This window comes from Pleurodeles waltl, chromosome 6, assembly GCF_031143425.1.
Source record: "Pleurodeles waltl isolate 20211129_DDA chromosome 6, aPleWal1.hap1.20221129, whole genome shotgun sequence".
Classification (NCBI taxonomy): Eukaryota; Metazoa; Chordata; class Amphibia; order Caudata; family Salamandridae; genus Pleurodeles; species Pleurodeles waltl.
This window is the reverse complement of record NC_090445.1, coordinates 75,446,100-75,473,175: the sequence shown is the minus strand read 5'-3', so window position 1 is coordinate 75,473,175 and position 27,076 is coordinate 75,446,100. Positions and strand designations below refer to the sequence as shown.

The window sequence follows — 27,076 nt, the reverse complement described above, 5'->3', positions numbered from 1 at the left end:
TCCGGGTTCGTAGAGTTGAGGAGGTTCCACAGTTCGATGGCGTGCCTGTGGACGGATCGGGTGTTGACCAGGATGCAGTGGAGATAGCTTCCGGGGGGGTCGTTCTTGGCGGGAGCGGTGCTGGTCCGTAGGCAGGTGAAATGACAGTTGCTGCAGGTGAAGGGTCCGTGGGTCCGTTTGGGGTGGGCGCGGTAGCAGCCCGGAGTGCGGCCGGGGTTGAGGTTGACGAGGGTGGCGGAGTCGTAGGTCAGGCGGGGGGTGCGGGGGCCAGGGGTTCGGGCGCTGTGCGCGGACGGGCGCAGACGGGCTTGCCTTAGGCGCGCCAGCGGCGCGCCCGCTGCGCGCGTCCGCTGCGCGGCCTCGCAGCGGCCGCCATTTAAGGGGTAGCCGGGGAGGCGGGGTCAGCTAGGAGACGGGAGGAGGGCGGGTAGGGGGAAAAAGGCGGCAAAAAGCGGCGGGAAAAAGGCTCCGAATGCGAGGAGGCCTAGAAAAATGACAAAGTGCCGAAAAGGCGCAGAAAGCAGGAAAAACGAGGGGGAGACGGCGGGAGGGCAAGGGGGGCGGCACTCAGAAGATGCAGGCACTCGGGGATACAGAAGGAAAAAAGGGGAGCGCGATCACACAGCACAGGCACTCGGGGATACAGAAGGAAAAAAGGGGAGCGCGAACACACAGCACAGGCACTCGGGGATACAGAAGGAAAAAAAGGGGAGCGCGAACGCAGACAAACGGCAACACAGACACTCGGGGCACTGTCAGCGATGCAGGCAAAAGAGAAGGCAGAACAGGGGATCTGGATCTGGTGGCGCTGTGAGGACAGGGGAGCGACCTACCCTGGGGTCGAGGGTCGCTACCACTGCCTCGCAGTGGCCGCCATTTAAGGGGTAGCCGGGGACAGCTGGGAGGCGGGAGGAGGGCGGGTAGGGGGAAAAAAGCGGCAAAAAGCGGCGGGAAAAAGGCTCCGAAGGCGAGGAGGCCTAGAAAAATGACAAAGTGACGAAAAGGCGCAGAAAGCAGGAAAAACGAGGGGGAGACGGCGGGAGGGCAAGGGGGGTGGCACTCAGAAGATGCAGGCACTCGGGGATACAGAAGGAAAAAAGGGGAGCGCGATCACACAGCACAGGCACTCGGGGATACAGAAGGAAAAAAGGGGAGCGCGATCACACAGCACAGGCACTCGGGGATACAGAAGGAAAAAAAGGGGAGCGCGAACGCAGACAAACGGCAACACAGACACTCGGGGCACAGTCAGCGATGCAGGCAAAAGAGAAGGCAGAACAGGGGATCTGGATCTGGTGGCGCTGTGAGGACAGCGGAGCGACCTACCCTGGGGTCGAGGGTCGCTACCACTGCCTCGCAGCGGCCGCCATTTAAGGGGTAGCCGGGGAGACGGGGTCAGCTGGGAGGAGGGCGGGTAGGGGGAAAAAAGCGGCAAAAAGCAGCGGGAAAAAGGCTCCGAAGGCGAGGAGGCCTAGAAAAATGACAAAGTGCCGAAAAGGCGCAGAAAGCAGGAAAAACGAGGGGGAGACGGCGGGAGGGCAAGGGGGGCGGCACTCAGAAGATGCAGGCACTCGGGGATACAGAAGGAAAAAAGGGGAGCGCGATCACACAGCACAGGCACTCGGGGATACAGAAGGAAAAAAGGGGAGCGCGATCACACAGCACAGGCACTCGGGGATACAGAAGGAAAAAAAGGGGAGCGCGAACGCAGACAAACGGCAACACAGACACTCGGGGCACAGTCAGCGATGCAGGCAAAAGAGAAGGCAGAACAGGGGATCTGGATCTGGTGGCGCTGTGAGGACAGGGGAGCAACCTACCCTGGGGTTGAGGGTCGCTACCACTGCCTCGCAGCGGCCACCATTTAAGGGGTAGCCGGGGAGGCGGGGTCAGCTGGGAGGCGGGAGGAGGGCGGGTAGGGGGAAAAAAGCGGCAAAAAGCGGCGGGAAAAAGGCTCCGAAGGCGAGGAGGCCTAGAAAAATGACAAAGTGCCGAAAAGGTGCAGAAAGCAGGAAAAACGAGGGGGAGACGGCGGGAGGGCAAGGGGGGCGGCACTCAGAAGATGCAGGCACTCGGGGATACAGAAGGAAAAAAGGGGAGCGCGATCACACAGCACAGGCACTCGGGGATACAGAAGGAAAAAAGGGGAGCGCGATCACACAGCACAGGCACTCGGGGATACAGAAGGAAAAAAAGGGGAGCGCGAACGCAGACAAACGGCAACACAGACACTCTGGGCACAGTCAGCGATGCAGGCAAAAGAGAAGGCAGAACAGGGGATCTGGATCTGGTGGCGCTGTGAGGACAGGGAAGCGACCTACCCTGGGGTCGAGGGTCGCTACCACTGCCTCGCAGCGGCCGCCATTTAAGGGGTAGCCGGGGAGGCGGGGTCAGCTGGGAGGCGGGAGGAGGGCGGGTAGGGGGAAAAAAGCGGCAAAAAGCGGCGGGAAAAAGGCTCCGAAGGCGAGGAGGCCTAGAAAAATGGCAAAGTGCCGAAAAGGCGCAGAAAGCAGGAAAAACGAGGGGGAGACGGCGGGAGGGCAAGGGGGGCGGCACTCAGAAGATGCAGGCACTCGGGGATACAGAAGGAAAAAAGGGGAGTGCGATCACACAGCACAGGCACTCGGGGATACAGAAGGAAAAAAAGGGGAGCGCGAACGCAGACAAACGGCAACACAGACACTCGGGGCACAGTCAGCGATGCAGGCAAAAGAGAAGGCAGAACAGGGGATCTGGATCTGGTGGCGCTGTGAGGACAGGGGAGCGACCTACCCTGGGGTCGAGGTTTTGAATCAAATTAGTATAGAGTGTTAATATGGTTCCTGCAAAACACATAATGTAACATACAAAAGACAGATTGTGATAAGTGGTTTATTGCTTTTAACACAGAGATCCGAATGCTACTTGCAGTTCATATATTGTAATCCTGCTAGTATACTATAGTGAGCTGTGAAGGACATGTGGCTCCCACACCATGTAACCCTGACTGACGTATGCAAGAACTCCTGCATAGACATTGATTTACACACATATGATTTACTATCAATATATATTGTGTAAGCGTGATGTAAAGCGTTCTGACACCCTGCATTGGGATGAGTAGCGCTCTAAAAGAAATAAAACAATATAGATATTTTTTAATTGTTCTTTGAGTAACTATTGGGACGGACCAACAAATCTGACATTATTTCAGTGCATACGTCAATCTTGCATGCAGGGACTGAACAAAGCCAAAAGCATGCATGCCTCTTTAATAGCTGTGAGGTGATAATCCCTGTGCCCTTGATATTGCAGCTAGGTGAGAGCCTCCTTGGCTCCCAGCCGGATACTCCAAAGAAAAAAGGCCTGACGGCCTCTTAATTTAGGCCTTTGTTATAGACCCATCTGGAATCTGATAAGACCCCTTCCCGTCCGCACTTTGCTGCTCAGTAGAAAGCAGACAACGCGCAGGCGCTGTTGGATGTGTCCCGGTGTCTGAACACTACACCGGGACAGGTAGCATCTTTCTGTGGGACCCAACCTCTTGGAGAAGTAGATGCCGTGTTCCCTGCCCCCTGGACAGGCCTCACCTCCTCGGCGGCGCCCTGGACAGGCCTCTCCAGGTGCTGCAGCCACTTCTCACAGGAGCTCTCGGTGAAGGATTCTCAATGAGAACAAATGAGGTGAGGGTTCATTACACCCCATACAGCGCCTCTGACTCGCGCTGAGCATCGGTGCGCTATGCACAGGCTCCGAAGAGAGACACTGCTCCCCTGGACCTGCCCAGAGGCGCTGGATGCTGGACTGAGGCTCGCAACACAGGGCGATTTAATACCACACACCAGGTACTAGGCGCTACACACAAAACAGGTACTAATCACACCGAATAAGGAAAAGGACAGAAATGTTCTCAACTATTTTGTATCTTTCAGCCTCAGTACCTGGTTCTGTTGATGCTGCTGCCCCCTCATTTATCTCAGGGGCGCTGCCTGGTCAGTATGATTCGGGGGTGTTCGCTTCAGACAATCGCGCTGGCACGTGATGCTAAAATACATTGTCCAACCAGCAGGGCGCACGAGAGGGGCCGAAGGGGCAGTGGGAAGGGCGAGGAATGCGGATTGGTGGGGTACCGAGCGAGAGAGAGACCGTTATTTAGTGAAATAACCAACATCTTTTCAAACAGAAGAGAGGGAGAGAGTGTGTGTCCGTTTTTGTCTTTGTGTTAAGATTCCTGGTGAAGTCTGACAGACACCTCACCGCACTCCACTGAAAGCACCTGCCCTCAACTATTTATCACAATTTAGCCGTTTCCAAAACACAAATGACCAGTGACTGGGCCGGAGACTTTGAGAGAGGGAGGGAGGAGAGAGGGAGGAGGTGAGATATACAAGGTGGGGAGAAAGGAAGGGAGACAGAAGGGATAGAAAGAGAAGGAGGAGAGAGAGGGGGAGATGGCTGGCTAGAAAGAGTGGGGGGAGGGAGAGAAAGAAGTAGAGGAGAGAAGGGGAGCGAGAGATGGTGAGAGAGGGTGGAGAGGTTGAGAGGGAGGAGGAGGAAGGTGAAGAGAAAGTGATGAGAGGGAGGGAGTAGAGAGAGGAAGAGAGGGAGGAGGGGAGAAGAGGAGGGAGACAGAATGGATGGATAGACAGAAAGAGAAGGGGAGAGTGATGGGTAGATGGAAAGAAGCAGGAGTAGGTATGGTGAGGCTGGATAATGTTTCTGTCATCGAGGCTCTTGGTTCTGGTGATCTCTCTCTTGTTTGCAATACTAAGGAGTTGAATTTCCGCAATCTCGGTGTGACTAACTAAAGCAGTATGGATGGTGGTGAGGTTCGCGGTGCTTACAACAATAACTCTTTAGGCAATGATACAGCCCTGCATGGCCGCTTCCCCAGTCTATTGCTCAGTCTTATCCAACTACTACTGTACAAACAACTTGTAGGGTGTTTACACACTCAACTAGCAAAGTATGCAAGGTACACCTCTTTCAGGTGCTAGGCCCATGGCCACGCTGCCTTGTGAAGGAGGGTCAGGGGGTAGACCCTATCATCTTTGTTACTCCAAATAATCCACGGGATGGCTCTGGGGGAATGGACTGTCTTAACCCTCTGAGTGACAGATAGGTCTTGAGCACCTCCTGCTGTACCACACCCTTAGTTACAGCCCGAAGAGGCATTTATTTTGTTGTCTGGTGCCTCAGATGTGCCTGATATCTCGGATGGTGATTCTCTTGCGGACTCAGAGAAAGAAACCGGCAGTCCAGACGACTTATGTGTGGGAGTTGACAATGGATTAACCTGGGGCGACGTTGTGGAATCTCGAGACCCTGTTACATATGTTAATGCTTGGGCTGCCCCTCACAATGATGCCAGCATGCTCCTGAGCTTCTGCATGAAAGAGGCCTTCTCCACACACCTTGACACACACAAACAGAATGAAGTATGATAGTTCACAACATGATAATCTGTCATGGGATGATTTAGCTCATCAGTTTACACCATCTGATAATGCTGACACGCTCAGGATATCTCTGTGCTTGAAGTTAATTTCCCTACTGCAGAATCAGCATCGGCGCCTGCTGTAGGACCCTCATTGAGTGCATACACACTCTTCTTAAGTCTCAATGAGAAGAATACTGTAAGGGCTGAGCGTACAGCGAATCTCAAAACCACATCTGCAGTCTGGAAAATTTCAAAACGAGGCCTTGATTGGTAATCAGATTGAGGCAGTAGAGTAACAGACAAGCAAATTGGAGGAAGGATCACTGTTCGTGTCAGAGCAGATGGCAGCACAGGAAAGGTAGTTGAGCATTATAGAACTAAAAGAAAAGGCAGTTGAGCTATGTAAGATGGAAAGTGGAAGATATGGAGAATTGCGAGGGATGGACTAACCTGAGAATTCCGGGGATTGAGGAGGGTGCAGAAGGTTACAATCCGCAGAGTTTCATGGTGCAGCTGATTAAGAAAGCATTTCCCATCCTTCAGGATTAGGAATGAATTGCAAAGTTCAGTGGGTGCATCGATTCCCTTTTTTAAAATCCAAAGTCGCACTGAAAGATACTCATCCCGTCTCCCAAGGGAAAATTATATGTATAAGAGTTAGTATGAAGTCAAGGTGAAAGGACCTTTTTGATTGGTAGGTGAGAAAAAATGTGAAAATCAAGGAAATTGGCATTAAATGAAGAGGAGTATTTTTTCCATTTTTGTTTTTGTTTTTCCTTCTTCCCTTTTTAGCTTTCACATGCACAGTGGTTGCGCTGTGCTTGCGAAGTCTTATGTTACTAAAAAATATATTTAAAGGGACTTAGAACCTGCCCCTACTTTACCCTTGCTTACTTGAACTTCCCATCTATTCATTCAAGCGTCGCTCCAACATCGCTTGAATTTACTTGCTTTTTATTGGCTAGCAGCTCACTTCCTGCTCTGATCTTTTGCTTTCTGCTCTGCTTTTGCCATGGCATGGAGGGTGGCCTAAGTACACCTTCAGGTTTTAGGGTGATTGGTTAATTGTTAGTGTTTGTACGTGAAAAGATAAACTGAACGCAAGTAAATATACAATGAAATGTGTTTAAGCATGTCGGCCATCCTGCAATGGAGTATCAAGTGCAAATGTAAAGCAAGCAGCGAGTAGGCTCATTATGTTGTGTTTTTCATTTCTAGATAATAATAAGATTTCTGATGAATAACAGTTATAAAGATTCAAATTATTTGTGTGTTTGTTTCTTAAATTACCACTCACTCATTTATACAGAAAAGTCATTAGCATAATTGGGCAACTTTTTATTCAGAATTGTTATTCTCTCAGTGACTTATTAACAGGCAGTCACAACTGCAGTTACTTTGCAGGCATTAGGGTCATGATTTGAATGGTGCAGCAGGTACAGTGGCACCAGGGCCAAACGTTGTCAGATCTCTTCTAAACACCAGATATTGCTATATTGTACTACCAAACAGGCACCAGATTTGAATGGAGCAGGAGGTGCGCAGGCACCGGTGCCACAGGGTGTCAGAACCCCTCTAAACAAAGATTATTGCTAAATTTTACTACTAAACAGGCAGTTACCTTGCAGGCACTAGGGTCATGATTTGAATGGTGATGCAGTGGCACAGGAGCCAAAAGTTGTCATAAGTCCTCTAAGCACCAAGTATTGCAACATTTTACTACTAAACTGGCAGTCACAAGTGCAGCTATCTTCCAGGCACAAGGGCATGATTTGAATGGTGCAGCAGGTGAAGTGGCAATTTACTAACTACACATTACTATACTCGAATACAATGCCATATTAAATAAGGTACATATTAAGAGTTTGGAACCCTGGGCTATGAAATCAACATACATCACAACACAAACAACTATTAACGGTTTATCAAATTTAAAGCATATATTATTATTATAACCTTTTTCTAATATTTATAATCCAGTTACTAGGATAGAATGCAAAAGAAAAATCACAAGTGAAACCTCTTGGCTTTGCCAGTGCTTGTTGGTTTTTTTCCTTTCTCACAGAAGGTGATGTTAGAAGCAAGGTGGGCAGGGAAGTGCTACATTTCATGAGTAAAAGGAAAGGAGCAGACAGGATTTGATTGTGAACTACCTGGAAACGGAACACAGAGCGGAGCAGAAGATTCACAGTGGGTGTGACTCTTCTTTGCAGCACAGGTAAGCAGCTGTAACGGTAACGACAGTGGTGGCAGCCAACATCGAAAACCCCAACAAGAGAGCCTGTAAAGTCTGAGGCGGCTGCCCAACAATGACACTGCCGACACCATAGCATTGCCCTGCTAACACACCGGCAAAGTTTGTCTGGTCCTGCCGACGCCACCATTGCTGTTTTTGTCTAAAGCCACGGGCGGTGAAGGGTGCAGCAGGATATGATTGGACTTGTGTGAAAGGGTGTGAGGCTGCAGGTGAGCCATTTGGCACCAATTTGTTCAGCACAGGCATGGTTTACTGTGGTGTCAGTCCTCTATTAGTGGAGGCTACGCCAGGGGATGGTCGAATGTGCAGCGGAGGTTGCCACGCAAGGACTTGGTGTGGCTTATGGCCCGCGCCCCCCCTAGACTAGTGCTGTTCCATCTGTGCTGAGAAATGAGTGAGGAGTAGGGGCCGACTAAGGCAGAACACTCTGTCACGTGGTGTTGAGCGGCATCTGGGATGGCCTGGGGAGGGGGGGCTCAACATATTTGCGCTGCCCTGTCCTGCTGAGCTCAGTCCTGTTGCTTTATATCTACTCCTCCACCGTCAAAGCCACCATTCATGCCACTTTACAGACCAGAATTGGGCTGAGGTGACTGTTGTGGTGGTACACACAGCCAGGTATACCTCGCAAACACCTTGTCGTATTTTCCCATCCACCTGCTGCCACAAGCTAACACCAGGACCCACAGACAGGAATCAGAGTCCTGAGTAGGACCCCTTCTCACACAGAACTCAAGGCCATTTCTCTTGCTTCAACAGTTTTTCCATCACACAGACCGACGGAGAGTGGTGTGTCCATCAGAGGGGTGCGCTGGTCTAGGTACAACTGTGCTGGTTGAGCCCTGATTCTGTGGAAGCGGCCCAGATAGGTCTGGGTGTGACTTCCGGTCAGGTGCGGTCTGCTGTCTGCTGATGTAAGGCAAACCAATGTCAACCGTGCTTGTGCCTTCCCAGCCTAAAACCCATGCAGGCCCCTAGCCATACGTGAGGACTGGTGAAAAAGTGGAGGTAGACGGCTCATCAAGGATCATCGCCATCCACGTCTAATACTGGAAAAACAACAACATACCAAAATAAAAGAAAAGAAACGTAACTCAATTATAAAAGAAGAAAGGTGACAGCTCAAAGGTATGACAAAGGCATGGCAAGTAGACAAGAACGCCTTGTAATAATGCAATCAGGAAAATCTATAAACCACCAGTCTACAAATCGCAGAAGTGCCCAGCAGTGAGGGATATAAGCAAAGAGACCAAATGAACAAAATCCTCCAATAAAAATTTGGTGACTTCAAATCCAAATAAAAAATGTACCTTTCTGAAAGATCCCATGGCCACAACTTACGATACACCGGAAGAAGTACCAGGGCTTCCTTGCCGTATAACTCCACAAAAAATGTACAAATTAATTAGAACCTACTCATCCTGTCCATCAAATAAATCAGTCTTAATGACGGCACCTCATATAAGTCCAGCACAGAAGTCAATGGGTCTGACAGCTGGCACCACTGGTATGACTCCCTCCCCAGTGTTTAATTCAATACTAAAAAACATTCATGTAGCAGTGCAGGTCCACAACTCAAATACACCATAATCCACCCATTGCGAAACCAGCGTTGATTGCTCATTTCAAGAAAGCAGAAGTGAAGCTGTTCAGAGTATTTGTGCTGATAATGCTGGGCTGGATGGTTCATGGTCCCGGTCAATTTCAATCTCAAACAATGTGGATCTTATACAGACTCAGGAAGTCAAAACATCAAGTCTAGATGGCAACAAGACCTCAGAGTCTCCCCCAGGTACAGGCATAATCAAGGCAACCGAGCTAAAACAAGAAAAAACACCATATAAAGAAAGTGAGGCCAAAAAACAACATTTGTTATTTATAAAAAAGGATGCCAACGCAATACAAAATCTAATAAAAAGCAAAGCCCCAAGCCCACTGTGGTAGAGTGTACCAAAACCACACTTTAATCTAAGAACAGCCTCTAATACATTTCTAGGTAGCCACAAAAGCACAGAAAGACTCCCTTCCTTAGAATGACATCTGGCCCACGCACGGCAAAAAAGCCTGACCCCCACATCATTGCATCTACAATGGGGGACATGTTCCAAACAATCTCAGATAAATCAACCCACTAGGCTTCAGGTTAGTGGAAAACTCTCTAAACTACACTACAAACCTCAATTGAAGTTCTAAACCTCCAATCAGATGAACTGGACGTTTAGATAGCCCTAATTAACTTGATGACCACACATATCTCTAGCATTAATCTAAAAATTGGAAATCTTTATATCTCTAATTTTAATTGTACAATCGGTCTATTCTCTATCACCATCAAAGTGCATATGAGGGCCAATAACAGATAAAATGTTCTCCCTTCCTGAAGTTTTATCAGATATTCTGACAGCAGGAAGAACAGCTTTAAGAAGCAGTGCAGTCAAGGCCACCTATATCCAAACTGGGTCTCCAAAACAAGAATTTGCCAAAGGACTACCAGCTCAGTTAATATCCGAGAATATAGAAGATTAAAAGTTTACCAAGTCTCCTCCACCAAGTTCAGTGCAAGTTCATAATGTGATTGAAAAATACCTCTCATCCCCAAAACCAAGCAAAAGGTAGTGGAAACAAGCAATGAAGGTGAGAAATAAAAATCAATACCCAAAAGAACTAGCCACCAAAAAACTCTACCCCATTTTTGACGAAAGAAATACAGATGGTGCAGGCAGGGCTCCCACTGATGTATCGTATGTCACCTGGATGACACAAGAGTCTCGGAAACTGCTACATTAGACCCACTTGGCATAACACTCAGCGGCAATAAAATACTAAAAGCCAAGAAAATAATAAGAAAAAAATAGCAAGCACTAACAGTAAGAAATAGTTTAATCAAAGGGTCTAAAACATTGCGTCACCTACATTCCAACACCTGCACCTTTGACCAGGGGACAGAAACATAGAGACAATCTGACTGATGGTCACACAAATCAGGGAGACACCAGGAGTCAGTTCATCCAACCTGGCCCTGTTCTGGTCAAATAACCCTCCCATTCAACTGGCTGACACTGACAAAATTCTCCCTCAAATGAGTGGCAGCATGCACCCTGAGCCACAACAACTTCTAACTCCAAGTATAGTAAAGCCACATTTAGGCCCATATTTATACTTTTTTAGTGCCGTATTTACTTCATTTTTTGACACAAAAGCAGCGCAAACTTACAAAATACAATTGTATTTTGTAAGTTTGCGCTGCTTTTGCGTCAAATAGCGGCGCAAATGCGGTGCTAAAAAAGAACGAATATGGGCCTTAATGTCCATTGTAACATCTCTACCGCATCATCTCATTAAAACCTGCAGCACAGTTAATGGACACTCCAAACACCTCAAAAGGCGCTCACCTTGTGGGAACTACTACAGGGCCAGTGAAAGTGGCACAAAAGGCAGACATCGCAGGTAACCATAAGGGTCCACCAAAAAGCCCCAGATGCTCCCATATTAGCTACACCATCAATGAGAAATACTATAAAATGAGGATGAGGGTCAGGGTGCTGTCTTAGTCCTATTGGATCTCTCCGCGGCATTTGATACCATCTCCCCGCAAATTCTGGTGTTGCGTCTTCACCAAGCTGGGCTAAGAGACTCCGCTCTTAAGATCTTGGAGTCCTTTTTAGGCAACAGACCCATTACGGTGAGCTTGGCCGACTTCAAGGCACCGGTCTTCTGTCTGCCTTGTGGGGTTCCACAGGGCTCAGCTCTCAGCCCTACTTTGTTCAATTTTTATGTTGCCCCGCTGGCTAAACTGATTCGTTCATATGGTTTTACTCCAACCTCCTATGTGAATGACACTCAACTTATCATCCCGGTGTCCAGGAACAACTGGGAGGAAGTAGTCGATCGGCTCAGCAACTGTATGTGCGAGATCATCTACTGGATGGGCCAGAACTGGCTAAAACGTAACATTGACAATACAGAGATTGTTTTGTTTGGTTCAGTAATGAGGTGTGGAACCCTCGATGGTGGCCTTCAGAGTGTGGGAAGCTCCCCTCTCCCAGTGTTGCCACCAGAAACTTGGAAGTGATTTTTGACAACTCTTTGAGTTTTAGGCCGCATGTTAATGCCATAGTTAAATCCAGCTAATGGATTTTAAAGACCTTGAGGAAAATTTTGCCATACTTGAAGCAGTAGGAGAGAGTTACGGTCATTCTGGCTTTGGTCATGTCCAGGTTAGTCTACTGCAACTCCTTGTTGCTGGATCTAGACATAGGCCCTCATTACAACATTGGCGGTAAAAGCCACGTACCGCCGTGCAGAAGACCGCAAACACACCGCCACGGCCGCGGATTCCCACCGCAGCTATTATGACCCACAGCTCGGAATCCGCCCAAATTCAGACACCCACACAAGTCCGCCACACGAAAGGTCAGTGATAAACTGGTGAAAACAAAACCTCCACCGTCACGGCAACAGAAATACGGTCACACTATCACGACACACGAATCCACGCGGCGGTCTTTCAACCGCGGTATTCCATTGGCGGTACACACCTCCACGCTCAAAATACACACACCCTTACAAAACACAGCCACATTAGACAAATTGAAATACACACACCTGATACACATACACACACCACTCCCACACACCCATTACAATATAAAACACACACCCACATCACCCACAAACCCCTACGACCACAATTACCGAGAGAAGTCCAGAGAGAGACACCACAAACAACTACCAAGCATCCACAGGCACACAATACCACCACCCACAGAACTTCCACGCACCTCACACAACACACCACTAAATATCACCCCACTTATCATTATACACACCACCCCACACATTACCCACACCACCCCATGGCACGGCAAAGACACCCCAGGTTCTTTGAGGAGGAGCTCAGGGTCATGGTGGAGGAAATCGTCAGGGTAGAGCCACAGCTATTCGGATCACAGGTGCAGCACACCTCCATAGCTAGGAAGATGGAGCTATGGCGAAGAATAGTGGACAGGGTCAAAACAGTGGGACAGCACCCAAGAAACCGGGATGACATCAGGAAGAGGTGGAACGACCTACGGGGGAAGGTGCGTTCCGTGGTATCAAGAAACCACCTTGCGGTTCAGCGGACTGGCGGCGGACCCCCACCTCCTCCCCCACAACTAACAACATGGGAGGAGCAGGTCTTGGCGATTCTGCATCCTGAGGGCCTCGCAGGAGTAGATGGAGGAATGGACTCTGGTAAGTCAAAGCTTTACTATTACATCCCCCACCCTACCTGCATGCCATCACATACCCCCACTCTCACCCTCACCCCCATCACTCCTACTCCTTACAAATGTCCCATTATCACAACCCACCCATCCCAACACCAAGCCCTGCATGCAACAACAAAGCATGGACACCCATCACCAAGCATGGCCACTGCACATACCCATACGCCCCCCTAAACCACCATCACACAAGGTCCCACACAGGGGTACACGGTCACCCACCTATTGCACACCATGGCACACATATATGTAATAAACATCCTTTTATACCCCTGCAGGACCCCTACCCAACGTCACTGGACAGGAGGGTCCACACATGTCCACACCACCAACAGAAGAGGCCCACAGTGATGACAGCAGCTCCGTCCAACTGGATCTAGATGACCAGCCCGGCCCATCGGGGACCTCGGGACAGTCGGTTCCCCTCACACAGTCACAAGCCACTACAGACCTTCCCCCCTCTGGAAACACCAGCACAGCTCCCACCCAGCAGGCCCATACCTCTGTCCCCAGGACACGTCATTCAGCAGTGTGTCCACCACTACAGGGACCCAGGCTAACCCACCACCCCAACAACAACAGGGACCTGGGGGCAGTGGTAGTGGGCACACGGTCCAGGGGACGGAGGCCCAGGAACACAGGGGAACTGGGAGGGCTGCTGTGCGACAGGGGGAGGACAGGCCAAGGGAACCCACTCTCCACGAGGCCCTCTCCAACATCATGGGAGCCTACCACCACTCCCAGGAGACGATGGCAACGGTACTGGCCAAGTTTCAGGAGACCCAGCTCCTGCAGGAGGAACAGTATTTGGGCTTCAGGGAGGAACTCAGAGCCATCAATTCCACCCTGGGCACCATCGCAGGGGTGCTGAAGGAAGTACTCAACACCAGGAGGGACACTGTGGCACAACAAGGGGCCCCTGACACTAGCCTGGACGATGAACTGCCCACCACCTCCGCCGGCGCTAGTGGACAGGAGGCACCGCCACAGGACCACCACACCAGCACCCCACCCCCTGCAGAGGGAGAACCACCCCGCAAACGGTCCCTGAGATCCAGGACAAAGACATAGAATGATGCCAAGACCCCAGCCCTGAATGTCATCCGCCCTGAATGTCATCCTTTTTTCCCACCTTGTCACCCTGTCCATCCTCAAACTGCCCCAGCTCCACTTCCTATGCCCATTTGGGCAGTGCACCTGTGAGAGTAATAGACCGGACTCTGCCATGGACATTCCTCCACCATCACCCCTCACCATTTTACAACCCCCTCCAATATTGAGCACTTAAATAAACACCCTTGAAGCACAAAACAATCTGGAGTCAATCTGTTATTTCGAAATAGTGCATTTGCAATTACAGTGCCAAAATGCTCTTTCAATTGTAATGTCAACATACCTATGTCACACAGCTCTAGTCCATGAGGAAACAAAGCAGATGTCACACTGTGGGACACACATCTGTGAAATCGTAAGGGAAAGTGACAACTCAGTGACCATACACTGGGTGAAAACGACAGACAGTAGAGAGGTAGTAGTGTTAAAGTACATGTAAGAGGCAGGTTTGTATTTTTACCTGTGTCTCACTGGAAATATTGCAGGATCACTGAGTTCCTGTTGTCCATGTCCTCTTCTTCTGCTTCCTCGTCTTCACTGTCCACAGGCTCCACAGCTGCAACAACACCGCCATCTGGACCATCCTCCTGCAGAAAAGGCACCTGTCGTCGCAAATCAAGTTGTGAAGCATACAGCAAGCCACGATGATCTGGCACACCTTCTTTGGTGAGTAGAATAGGGATCCACCTGTCATATGGAGGCACCTGAACCTGGCCTTCAGGAGGCCGAAGGTCCGCTCTTTGATCTGCCAAGTTCGCCCATGGGCCTTATTGTAGCGTTCCTCTGCCCTTGTCCTGGGATTCCTCACTGGGGTCAGTAGCCATGACAGGTCGGGGTAACCAGAGTCACCTGCAAATGGCGAGGGACAACTGTTAGACACTCACTAACCTGGAGGGATATCCCCAGACCCAGACAACCATTCCCACTGACTTGCTTCCAGGTGCTCACCTATTAGCCACACACGGTACCTCTGGAGTTGACCCATCACATAAGGGATGCTGATATTCCACAGGATGTAGGCGTCATGCACTGAGCCAGGGAACTTGGCATTAACATGGGAGATTTACTGGTCTGCCAAACACACCATCTGCACATTCGTGGAATGATAACTCTTCCAGTTTCTGTACACCTGTTCACTCCTGTGGGGGGGTACCAAAGCCACATGGGTCCCATCAATGGCACCTATGATGTTGGGGATATGTCCCAGGGCATAGAAGTCTCCTTTCACTGTAGGCAAATCCTCCACCTGAGGGAAAACGATGTAGCTACGCATGTGTTTCAGCAGGGCAGACAACACTCTGGACAACACGTTGGAAAACATAGGATGGGACATCCCTGATGCTATGGCCACTGTTGTTTGAAATGACCCACTTGCAAGGAAATGGAGTACTGACAGCACCTGCACTTGAGGGGGGATTCATGTGGGATGGCGGATAGCTGACATCAGGTCTCGCTCCAGCTGGGCACACAGTTCCTGGATTGTGGCACGGTCAAGCCTGTAGGTGATGATCACATGTCTTTCCTCCATTGTCGACAGGTCCACCAGCGGTCTGTACACCAGAGGATGCCGCCATCTCCTCACATGTCCCAGTGGACGGTGCCTATGAAGGACAACAGCGAGCACAGAGTCAAACAACTCAGAGGTACTTACCCACAGCTTACACAGAACACTAATCATAATCCGAAAATTGGCCTGTATGTGTGTTGAGGCTAGGCCTAGGTATGTGTGACGCAGATACAAATTATGTGGGCCCCTGAAATGGCGGCTGTCTGACCTGTAAAGTGGGACAATGGGATGTGAGGTAACTGCGCGGTAGGCGGTCGAAGACCGCAGCGCAATGCTGCATTGGTTAACATAGGACCCTATGGGTCCCTGGAGCCAATGACGATATACGCCGGCAGTGACGGTACGCACCGCCGCGGAGGTGACCGGCATTTTCTATCTGTTCAATCACTTGATACCTGATCTTCGACAGGAGACGGCCTACTCTGCAAGTGCTGCTGTGACCTCGGTCTGGAAGAGACAATGGCTCGTGCGTCTGGGGAAAGGGCCCCTGCCTTCACATCGGAGGAGTTGGAGAAACTCGTGGATGGGGTCCTCCCCCAGTACACACTACTCTACGGTCCTCCAGACAAACAGGTAAATACAATGGGAGCATGCTGTATGGGCTATGCCTGTGTGGAGTGGAGTGGATGAGAGATGGGGGGGGAGAATGAGTCATGCATGAAACTACGGTGAGTGCATGTGCATCATGGCAAGGGTAGGGATGGGGGCCAATGACTGTGACGGTGCAGTTGGTAATAACTTTTCTTTTCCCCCTGTTCAATTCATATAGGTCAGCGCCCACCAGAAAAAAGATATTTGGCGTGCCATCGCCAAGGACGTCCGGACCCTGGGGGTCTACCACCGACGGAGCACCCACTGCCGTAAGAGATGGGAGGACATTCGCCGCTGGAGCAAGAAGATGGCGGAGGCCCAGCTGGGGATGGCCTCCCAACATGGCACCATGACAACCCTGATGTTCAGGATCCTGGCGGTGGCGTACCCGGAGTTGGATGGGCGCTTGGGGCCATCACAGCAGTCACAAGGGGGTGAGTATACTCACATTCTGCTGATTTTGCGTGCAGTGGAGGTGTCTGGGTGGGGGAGGTGGGCTGTGGGTTTCCCTAGGCCAGGGCGAGTTTAGTAGGCAAGGTCCCCTTGTTCTGGCGGACCCTGTGGCACCCCACCCCACCTGTGTACAGCGCCAAGTACACCTAGTCAGGCTTCTGTGTCATCCATGTGTGCAGAGGTCGTCCATAGCCTTGTAGGCCATGTCCCAGGGATTGAACAGTGGAGGCCAAGTGCGCGGCGTAGTGCAGGGGGCTTCTGTGTCTGTTGTGTCCGTCAACATGGTAATGCATGCACTCAACATCTCTTTCTTCTGTCGTCCCCCCCCCTTTTAGTGGTCTCCCTGTTCTTGTGTGCATTAGCATCATCAGGCGGAGGAGCAGTGGCACCGGAGCAGGAGGGAGCTGCATCCCACCTGGCCCTGGAGGACAAGACAACGGACTCGGAGTTCACCAGTGGGACGGAGGGCGAGGGGAGCTCCACGGTGGGCACAGGAGCTGACACCAGTGACACAGACTCGTCCTCTGATGGGAGCTCCCTTGTGGTGGCGGCAACATCTGTGCCCCCCGCATCTAAAGGTACAGCCGCCACCCCCCCTACCAGCACCGCCCTCCCAGCAGCCCCTCAGCCTTTGCCCTGTGCCCGCTCACCCAGGAGGGTGGGCATCACCTTCGCCCCAGGCACCTCAGCCCCTGCCCCAGTCATCCCTGCTGCCCTCAGTGAGGAGGCCATTGACCTCCTCAGGTCCCTCACTGTTGGGCAGTCTACCATTTTGAATGCCATCCAGGGTGTAGAAAGGCAGTTGCAACAAACAAATGCATTCCTGGAGGGCATTCATTCTTGTCAGGCGGCCCTTCAGCGAGCTTTTCAGACTCTGGCCTCAGCACTGATGGCAGCCATTGTCCCTGTGTCTAGCCTCCCCCCTCCAACTTCCTCCACCCAGACCCAATCCCCTCTACCTCATCCTATCCCAAGCACACCTACAGACCAGCATGCACACATGTCAACACGCAAGGGAAGCTCAGGCAAACATAAGCACCACACATCCCAGAGGCACTCACGCAAGCATCACACACATGCAGACACACCAACATCCACTGCCTCCACTGTGTCCCCCTCCTCCTCGTCTCCCTCCTCCCTCCCAGTCTCGTCTACACTCACACCTGCATGCACTACATCTACAGCCACTACTGCCATCACCAGCACACACACCACCACACCCCGCTCATGTGCAGTCACCACCCCCACTGCCGTTCACACGTCCCCTGTGTCTTCTCCCAGTGTGTCTGTGACGCCACCTCCCAAGATTCACAAACGCAGGCACACACCCACCCAACAGCCATCCACCTCATGACAGCCTCCAGCGCATGCACCTTCATCCAAAGTCACCAAACAAACACCTCTTACAACCACAACCTCTTCCTCCACTCCCAAACCCCCTCCAGCTACCCGTCCCAGAGTTTCCCAAAAACCTTTCCTGTCCAACCTTGACCTCTTTCCCAACCCTCCCACACCCGTCCATCTCCTAGGGCCCGACTCTCCAGGTCCCAACCTAGCACCTCAGCCACAACTTCTCCGGGACCAGTGGTGCCTGTAGTCACCGGAATCTGGAGTGCACCGGCCACCAGGGCAGCCAGTGTGGCACAGAGCCACAGCACGGACAGTCCCCCACCTGTGAAGCATCAAAAGTTAGCCAGTGCCCAGTGGGAGAGGTGGAAGACTCCAGCCACCAAAGCCACTCACAGGGGTACAGGTGGGAGTGTGGAGTCAGCTGTGACACCTTCCAAGGTGGGGAAGGGCCACAAGAAAGTCAGCAGGTCTGGGAAGAGCAGTACGGCGGAGAAGACCGCCATCATTCCCACTGCCCAGGAGGCCACCGCCATCATCCCTGCTGCCCAGGAGGCCACCGCCATTATCCCTGCTGCCCAGGAGGCCACCGCCAGCACCTGCCTTGCTGCCCAAGAGGCCACTGCCATCACCCCCGCTGCCCAGGAGGCCACCGCCATCATCCCCGCTGCCTAGGAGCCCACCGCCAGCACCTGCCCTGCTGCCCAAGAGGCCACCGCCATCATCCCCGCTGCCCAGGAGGCCACCGCCATCATCCCCGCTGCCCAGGAGGCCACCGCCAGCACCAGCCCCGCTGGGCCAGAGAGGACCGCCAGCACCAGCCCCGCTGGGCCAGAGAGGACCGCCAGCAGCAGCCCTGCTGGGCCAGAGAGGACCGCCAGCACCAGCCCCGCTGGGCCTGACACGACCGCCAGCACCAGCCCGCTGGGCCATGAAGGACTGCCAGCACCAGCCCCGCTGGGCCTGACAAGACCGCCAGCACCAGCCCTGCTGGGCCATGAAGGCCCGCCAGCAGCTGAGTCACTGCAAAGGACCCCGCCGCCACAAGTACCGCTGAACAGGGCACCTCCGCCACAAGCACCGCTGAATAGGGCACCGCAGCCACAAGCACCGCTGAACAGGGCCCGCCGCCACAAGCACCGCTGAACAGGGCACCGCCACAACAAGCACTGCTGAACAAGGCACCGCCACAACAAGCACCGCTGGCCCATGAGCGCCAAGGGCACTGACGCTACTGAGTCCATCACGAGCAGGATGAAGCACTCTGGGCACAAGGTCCCCTCCAGAACCAGTGGAGATTCACATCCACTACCTCAGTCCTTGGCAGGATGAAGCACTCTGGGCACCAAGCCCCCTCCAGAACCAATGGAGATTCACATCCACTACCTCAGTCCTTGACAGGATGAACCACTCTGGGCACCAAGCCCCCTCCAGAACCAGTGGAGACTGTCATCCACTTGAGAGACTAGTTCTTTGCACTCCCCAGGATGGAACAGTGGGCAAACCACCCACTGTAGAGACTTGAGAGACTGTGGCTTTGCACTCCCCAGGATGGAACAGTCGGCAAACCACCCACTGTAGAGACTTGAGAGACTGTGGCTTTGCACTCCCCAGGATTGAACAGTGGGCAAACCACCCACTGTAGAGACTTGAGAGACTGTGGCTTTGCACTCCCCAGGATTGAACAGTGGGCAACCCACCCACTGTAGAGACTTGAGAGACTGTGGCTTTGCACTCCCCAGGATGGAACAGTGGGCATGTGGCCCCCTTGTGGATTTGGCGTCGTGCACTCAACCGGCTGAGGTGCCCCCCCTTCCCCTCCCCTTGAGGTGCCTGTTTTCTTGCTATCTGATGCCCATGCAGTGTTCTCTCCGCCATGGTCGGGGATATTGTGTGGGCCTCGCCCATACTGTGTGGGCCCAGTGTTCCGCGGACTTCAATGGAGCACTACCTGGACTACTAATCTAGGTGTATATTTTGTTTATAGTGTATATATGCATATTTTTGTGTACTGCATTTTAATATATTACAATGGTTACACTCATTTTCTTTGGTCTTTGCATTCTTCTGGGGGATTGGGGGTGTTACTATAATGTATCAATATGTATTAGTGTGTGTGTTGTCGTGGGTGGGGGTGTTGCGTGTGTGTGTCCCTGTTTTTTCCCTCCCCCCCTCCCCTGTGTCGTAGGTGCAGTACTCACTGTGGTCTTCGCCGCCGGCATTTGTGCTCCTGGTAGAGGAGCAAGAAGATAAGGGCTGGCAGGATCTGCAGCTGTGGTTCCATGGTGTCCGGATTCCTCGTGGGTTGTGTAGAGGTGAGCGTTTTCCCTTCGAAGTCCTGTTTCCGGCGTGTTTTTGTCCGCGGTGAATCCGCCCCGGAAAAGGTGGCGGATTGGTAGGTTGTGATACTGTGGGCGGTACTTTGTCTTCCGCCTGTCTGTTGGCAGTGACCGCCAAGCTGTTTGTTTGTACCGCCGTGGCTGTCGGAGTGTTAAAGTGGCTGTCTTTGTTGGCAAGCGGACTATTTTTAAAGCTCTTTGTTTAACGTTTAAGGCTGTACATGGAGGGGGAGCAGACTTCCTTGCAGCCAGACTTCGGTGGTATTGCCCAGGGCGCAAACTCAGATCTAAAAATGCTTATTTGATCCATTTTTGTCGAACATGCAGAGCTAAATGGGGAGACAAAGCCTTCACTGTGGCAGCTGCTAGGTATTGGGACTCTCTTCCTTTGGATGTCAGGAAGGAACAAAACTTCCTGACGTTCAGGAAGCGGTTGAAGGCTTGGTTGTTTCCACACTAACTATCTGGTTAGTCTGCTGCACTTCTCCCTTTCAGGCCCTTTCAGGCCCTCTAGCGCTTCGATGCCGAGGCCGGAACGCGCTTTAGAAATACCTATATACATACATACATACCTAAAATGTCCTTGTCTGGTGGAAAAAGGCTTTAAAGTTTAGAGTAGGGACAACAAGCTCTTATTCAAACCAGAATACAGTACTCAAGGACAACAGGATATCCTCAACAGAGGAAATATTATTAGGCTACTTGGAAAGATGCCTGAATTAAAAGATATAACATCAACCGATTGTTCAGCAGTGGAGTTCCTGGCAAATGAGAATCGTTCATGACCAGCTCACGTTAACTACTTGGCGATCCGATAAAATGTCTTCAAGGCTCATAAAGAAGGTTAAGGTCTTCGAAACCTGGGGCATAATGGTAAAAAGATTCCAGCCGGTCCCTTTGCTACAAAGAAATGTGCTGCAGCCCCCTACAGTAACCACTGTAGAGGAGCTACAGTCAAAGAAAGCATCCAAAAATCAAATGGATTCCCAATGGGACTGGATCCCTGCAGTTTTAAATGCCTCATACTCCATATGAATCCATCATGCGAATGAACCAGCATCTCAATGCACAGCCCTTCAATTCATATCTTGGAATATAGATGGGGAGAAATCGCTGCTGCAAGATGGCCCTCCTCCGCAGAACTGAGCAAATATAGAAATAATAGCACTTCAAGAAACCTGGTCACTGGTTGATTTCCCTGTACAAGGTTTTACATATCATCAAACCATGGCTACCAAATCCAAACGCTATGGAAGAGTGAAAGGGGGCCTAGCTGTCTATGTATCACTCATCTTAAACATCACTTCGGAAGAACTAGTCCACGTAGACCCTGGACTCCAAATCATCAAACTTAGTAACTGAACCCAAGACGAGGGACATCAGATTCTTTTATTTAACATCTACGTTCACCCAAATTCAGATACGAAAAAAAGCGCTAATAAAAAAACATAACATCCACAGTAATAAGCCACAAGCAAGGAAACCCGTCATGGGACATAATAATGATGGAAGATTTCAACTCGAACCTAATTCATGCCATAGATTAGTACAACATAATTAACACTGATAATTCATTCTGGTACGTTCTGACTCAGGCAAACTCAACAGCCAAACATCGCAACCTCAATGGGGAAAAGTTTGTTGTGAATGTGGCATTCCTCAGAATGAGGGTCACAAATGGAAGTTTGCAGTTGGCACTTAACCAATTTACGATCATAATTCAGATCAATTGTTGGCTATACAATAGTCTCTGTGCCACTGATCCCGCTGGTCAAGCTTTTTTCAATAAAATACACAACGACAGTGACCATTCGTGCTGGCTTCTATCACGAGGAATAATACCACGATTACATGCACTGGCCCTAGCAAAAACTGGTGTGACAAACACAACCAATTTAATGTTACTACAATGGTCCAACAAATCCTTAGTAGGCCTAGCATTTCTGGCTGAAGACCTAATGATACACAGCATTAATTATACAGATTATCAAATAGATGGTTGGTCAGACTTTGTAGCTGCTTTACTAACGCAAGCTTCCTCAGTGACAACATGCCTGTGTGATTTACCTAGAATGACATCTGGCCCACTAGTCTCGCAAAGAATGAAATCACGCCTTTCAACCACTTGCAAAGAATTATAAAGGGAACAAATGACGGTAGCTAGGCTACTGAAAGCTGCCCCTTGAAGTTCTCCCTTTGGAAACTTCTGAAATGTCTAAGGAAAGAGTGTAAAAAACAACTCTGGCAAGATAAGTATGCTATGAAGGATGATTCTTAGACCAAACTAATATTTGATGCTAGGCAGACTAATCCAAGGAAATTTTGGGAGAACATAAATAACCTCAACAAAAATAGAAACATGATAAATAACTCTTAACATTACAGAGGAATCATGGGTGAACTATCTTGCAAACACATGTGTAATAAACAAATGATCACTGAGAGCTGAACACCTTGAGCGTAATCAACGAGGAATGTAAATAGGAACTAAAACCCACACCTTCACCCAGTGAAGAAAATTCCTGGTCTCCACCTTAAAATAAAATAGACCTACTCAAAGAGTGTCATGAAGGTGTGCTTTGGCCAAACAGCCTACCACAAGCCATCTTCAAAGGTGATGTAGAATTCTGGTCATTGGTGGCCATGCTATTTTTTCAGCTCAGCGGACCTGTACCTGAAAGTTGGCAAAACTCCATAATAAATCCAATATTTGCAGGAGGAGATAGGGCAAACCCAGCTAACTATAGGCTTATAGCTCTCCTAGATTCAAAAGCTAAATATTACGTATCCCTGCTACTTGCAGATCTCACTGATGGTCTAATAAAATCAATATGATTCCAATAAACCAGATGGGATTTGGAAAAAGTGTAGGCACAACTACCGTTCTCAATAACAAAAGCAAGTGGGCTAGGAAAAAGCTACACCTCTGCTTCATTGATTTTAAATCAGTTTTCAACTGTGTAAACCAGGCCTTATTGTGGAGCAACCTGAAGAGCCGGGGGTCCCTGAAAAAGCAATCCAATAACTATACTCTGAAACCTGGATTCAAATCAAAATCGAGAATGGCACCAGAACTTCCAGGAAGATCCCAAACTAGAAAGGACTAAAACATGGATGTGTGTTAGCTTCTCGCCTTTTTAACCTCTTTATGGCAGACCTATCACCAGTCTTGGATCAGGAAATTGCCATTACCCTCAGTTGGGTCCCCTCCGCCTTACCCATCTATCATACACAGATGACATTGTGCCTTTTAGCTGAACTAAAGTAGGCCTACAGAGATCAGTTAACATCCTAGCACAGTACTCAAGAACCAACTATCTGGAGGTAAACATGACAAAAACAAAAAACGTACATCGGCAATCGACCCGAACAGGCTGCCAAAATAGTTTAAACAATGCCCGACTGGAAAGAGTATCCAATAATAAATACTTGGGGTTGTTTCTTGATTCGAAAGGAAACTTCTTCCACCAAAAAACAATACATAGAGAAGAAGGGCCTTGCGTCAATCCACACTTTTACAACCTTGGCAAACAAACTGGACGGGCCATCATTTAAACCAATCTTAACAGTTGATAACGCGTCCCTTTATGCCAATTTATACACATTAGGACTCGTTTTAGGCCGATGAATCTTTTGACCCAGTGGTGAGGCACCGTAAGACGAGATAACTGATCAATATGTCAAGCAATATATCAATAATATTATCAACATATATCACCACAATGTATTTCACTTTAGACATTGGTTAAACTGTCGGCGCAACCATGACCTTTCAGTCATGAATAACCACACCTTGTTAGAAGTTTTGTGAATTTTATTCCCTATTGATTACAATCTAATAGCAAAGGTATTAATCTCAAAACCAAGAAGCAAAAGAGCATAGTCACGATATGGCAATTGTGATAAGATTTTGACAATGCAAAGATGACAACCATTAAGACACTAACATATGATATGCACAAATCAGAGTACATAGAACAGCATATACGTCTCAGTTCAGCATAGCACAACGTCAGTCATGTCCGTTTGTCAGTCAAAGTGAATATCTCATCTAACCACTGATTAGCATCAGCATGTTGGGCATCATGCAAAACAATTTAGAACATCAATTTGGAAAACATCTAACTATGGTCTCTATTCAAAAATACAGCAGTTGGTACCTAGAAAGAAAATGCAGATATACGAGTTAACAGAGGTCATAATTACCCTCCTCAGAATGAGTCAGCATACAGGATCAGTCTTCGTCTTCGGGACATCAGTTAGATCGCCGTCAGTCTATCTAGTCTAAGGGCAGGGGGCACTTCCCTCATAAGGAGAAAAAGCGAGATGGGGCAACTAAGGGCGAGGATGGTTTATTAAGTCTCAATCACCAAACAGAGTGACAGAGTTTCGGATGCAATCGATATCATTCCCTACCTAGGTCTCTCGAGTCTCCTGTGTCATGAGTTTTTATCCCCTTTTGACAATACCTTCCCCCAAAATTCTATTGGATAGTCACTTCACCCCACTATCTGTAACCTATCAAATTATACATTAAGTAATGCATTTGTCATCTCGAGATAAATTATAATATTTTGATTGGTCTTCATAACTGACGTTTTTCGTAGGTGGCACATCCGGGGTTACTTCATTTTCTGGCACCTTCTTCGGGTCAAAAGTTCTCTTTTCCATGGTCGAGTGTCCTTGAAAGTGTCCATATTTTGTTGCAAAGCTTATACATTTATACTAAGGCAGCTAGCATGCGAATGAGAAAAACTAGCATTGTTGCAAAAACGTAGAAGAGAACAAATGCTGGGTCATGGCCTTTTTGCAAGTCAGCACACTGGAGAAACAGAAAAATATGCTTTAATATGAGAGCTACATAGCCAGTTCTTCTAGTCACGCTAACTTAAGGATTATGGATTCTAATAAATGCAAACTTCGTTCATGTTAACATATTCAATTAGTCACAATATAAGTAATCATTTCTTATGTTGACATTAGTATATGCATATGATAATTCTCCACGTTTTAAAATACGTTTCAATGAATAATATTATTAATGCAGCGTTGTTATGTATTAGCAATTCACGTCTAATATATGTAATATTTTGATTACGCTCTCTCAGTCCCTCCTCTGATGACGCTCGTCATCACACAATCTTTCTCTTTGGTCTAATTTTTCACCTTGCGCATAATGCACATTTCGACATCTTGCCCTTTATGAGAACTTTCCCATATTTTATTGAACATTTTCTCTCTCTCACTTTCTTCATTTCTTCTGGTTCTTTTAGTCCAATTTCTATTTACTTTGTCATTTATTTTACATGCCCCACATAATCCTAATAGACAAATCAGAACAATTAATAAACCAATCATAATTTTCGCAAGTACCCCATTCCAAATATTGGTAAACCAGCTTCCAACTCGGGCAATTCCCTTTCCAAATTTCTCCCAAACACCAAGTTCTTTAAAATCCTTCAAATCTGTACTATCTCTAGTAAGGTTAGTGAGCATACTTCTAATCTTCTTACTGTTATCTGGAATAAATGAGCAACAATGATGCTCATTAAGCATTTTGCAGACACCACCACTCTTTGCTAAAAAAATGTCTAAAGCAAGCCGATTTTGAAGAGTCATAGCTCTTTCTGCAGCAAGTTCAGTATCCATCAGGAGTATGGCTCCTGTAACGTTTGTCAGCATGTTATCCACTATAGTAGACAACCTTTGAATTTTCATAGAATTCAAGATAACCCCTACTGATGGGATTATAGCTCCAAATATATCACCAATGACAGCCGCCACTGATTCTCGTTTTTGTCTAGAATGTTGTAATTCAGACGTCTTAGGTATTTGTTTTCAGTCATCAATCTGGTATATCTTTGGGAATACTATTCCCAAATAACATGTCCCATACCATCCCTTAGGGAGACGGTAATAAGCATTTAGTCCACAGATGTAATAGATTCCAGGAATCACTGGATCCTGTCCATTCAACATAAAGGTCCATTTACTCTGAAACAGAAACACATGCCTACATTCACTCGTACCCACAAACAAATTATCTTGATCAGATTTTGGCCTATATACACAGAGCCTACCTACGTGTAATGCATCTATAGCTAGTTTGCCTTGTGTTTTGATTGCAGTATAAGCATAGTCATTTGCATAAGTACGTTTCTCTAATCCTTTTTCTAATCTTTCTTTCAGTGCTTTGCGTCTATCATCTGTGTGATCTAAAAAGCTTTTCTCTACAGGTGACAATAAGCAAGTCAAATTATTGCGATGTGCATAAGCAGTCCCAAACGTAAGTGTTGGCTCAAAGAATCCTCTAACTATTTTTATATCATGCTCTTTAGCTAGTCTATTCAAGAATTCAATCACAGGCACAAAAGAAAACACAACATCCAAATTTGAATAAAAGTATTGCACATGCTCTTGATTATAGAATCTTGTTAGTAGCAGGCTGCAACTAATTCCATAAGTGAGAGGGAGGCTATGATAGGTAACTCCCTCCTGTACAGACGAAGGAATTTTTGTACATACATAACAATCTTTCGCATCCATAATTTCCATATATTCGTTTAATAAGCGATAGAAAACATTAGTAGAAAGTTCCCCTTTTGCATTAGTTCCCTCATGCATATGTCTTGCATCTTGCTCAAATCTCTCCCATGGTGTTAGTTTAGTAGTAGTCTCAGGTTTTGAAGTTGCGTTAATGGTTTCTTTCTCTCTCCATGGCAT

General features: G+C 48.8%; 1 long non-coding RNA gene and 1 pseudogene across 1 annotated transcript in view; both read right to left on the bottom strand.

The window, feature by feature from the left end:
- LOC138299233 (uncharacterized) overlaps positions 1 to 3,688 on the bottom strand; it is a 36,488-nt gene extending 32,800 nt beyond the window's left edge. The window contains exon 1 of the long non-coding RNA XR_011204726.1: positions 3,570 to 3,688. This is a non-coding gene — a long non-coding RNA (uncharacterized lncRNA). The remainder of the gene's footprint in view (positions 1 to 3,569) is intronic.
- LOC138299229 (zinc finger protein 850-like) overlaps positions 1 to 27,076 on the bottom strand; it is a 166,681-nt pseudogene that overhangs the window by 38,094 nt on the left and 101,511 nt on the right.